The sequence below is a fragment of the Stenella coeruleoalba genome (genome assembly GCF_951394435.1).
Source record: "Stenella coeruleoalba genome assembly, chromosome: 14".
In the NCBI taxonomy this organism is placed as follows: domain Eukaryota; kingdom Metazoa; phylum Chordata; class Mammalia; order Artiodactyla; family Delphinidae; genus Stenella; species Stenella coeruleoalba.
Genome location: NC_137160.1, coordinates 43,331,279 through 43,332,872, shown reverse-complemented (window position 1 = coordinate 43,332,872; position 1,594 = coordinate 43,331,279). Strand labels below are relative to the sequence as shown.

The 1,594-nt window shown below is 44.4% G+C and overlaps 1 pseudogene across 1 annotated transcript; it reads right to left on the bottom strand.

Moving 5' to 3' along the window:
• Positions 1 to 787: 787 nt before the first annotated feature.
• On the bottom strand, positions 788 to 1,341 carry LOC307197264 (peptidyl-prolyl cis-trans isomerase A-like; annotated as a pseudogene). Its single transcript has one exon. The product of its transcript is annotated as a peptidyl-prolyl cis-trans isomerase A-like (transcript).
• Positions 1,342 to 1,594: the final 253 nt, after the last annotated feature.

Here is a 1,594-nt window from a genome sequence, read left to right as displayed (position 1 = left end):
CAATTTTATGTGTATGATATGTTATTCTTATTTTGATTTTTTCCCATTTAAAAATGTAAAAACCATTCTTAGTTCACAAAGAATGCAAGCTACAAAACAGGTGGTGGGTTGGATTTGGCCCATGGGTTGTGGTTTGCCGGCCCCTGGCGTATGTGTAACCAGACCCAAGTAGGACCAAAAGGCACAGCAAACTGTCCAAACAGAGCCAGTGGCTCAGGCTCCCATGGGGCCAGCTTCTGCTGCTTTCCCTTCTCTCCTTCAATCTTCTCTGTGATGAGTTAACTGAAGAGAAGAAGATGTGGGCGGAGCTGCAGGGTGTGGTGGCTCCAGAAAGATGTGGACGGCTGCTGCATTGCAACCCCACTGCTTCGAATTTGTGGATCTGGAAAAGACTTGACACAGCCCTGCAGTCCAGTGTTTCTCAGACCTCAGCCTGTGTAATCATCTCCTGCTGTGCCTGTTCATTTTAAAGTTTTATTTTTTTAATGCAGTATAGTTGGTCTGTGGTGCCTGTTTAAAATGCAGATTCCAGGCCCTGCCCCTGAGTTCTAATTCAGTAGATCTAGGTAGGACCTACAGATGTGCTTCTTTTTTTTTTTGGTTGTTTAGTTTTTATTTCATAACCATGAACTTAACTTTGCAATTCAGCTTAACTTGGAGGGGGATAAGGAAAATATGGAACCCAAAGAAGTGCAATGAGAGCACGAAGATTATAGGATATTTTGAGCAGACAGGGATGAAGGGGTGCTCTCTGGTGGTTAAGATAGAACACAAGTCAAATTTATTGTTAGATTTGTCCACAGTCAGCAATGGTGATCTTCTTGTTGGTCTTGCCATTCCTGGACCCAAAGCGCTCCGTGGCTTCCATAATATTCATGCCCTCTTTCACCTTGCCAAAGACCACATGCTTGCCATCCAATCACTCAGTCTTGGCAGTGCGGATGAAAAACTGGGAACCGTTTGTGTTGGGGCCAGCATTTGCCATGGACAAGAAGCCAGGACCCGTATGCTTCAGGAGGAAATTCTCATCATCAGATTTCTCCCCATAGATGGACTTGCCACCAGTGCCCTTATGGTGTGTGAAGTCACCACCCTGGCACATAAATCCCGGAATTATTCTGTGAAAGCAGGAATTTTTATAACCAAAGCCTTTCTCCCCAGTGCTCAGAGCACGGAAGTTTTCTGCTGTCTTTGGAACTTTGTCTGCAAACAGCTCGAAGGAGACGCGGCCCAAGGGCTCGCCGTCGACGGCGATGTCAAAGAACACGGTAGGGTTGACCGTGGATGGGCAGCGCGGGAGGTTCCGGGGTGGCGGCGTCTGCAAAAAAGCCCGGATGTGCTTTTTTTTTTCTTTCCAGCTTTATTGAAGTATAACTGGCAATTAAATTGTAAGATATAATTTGATATATGTATGTACTGTAAAATGATACCCCTGTGGAGTTAAACATCCATCTCACATATTTACCTGTGTATGTGTGTGTGTGTGTGTGTGTGTGTGTGTGTGTGTGGTGAAAATATTTAAGTTCTACTTTCATAGCAAATTTCAATTATACGATACAGTGTTACCTACTATAGTCACTGGATATGCATTTTT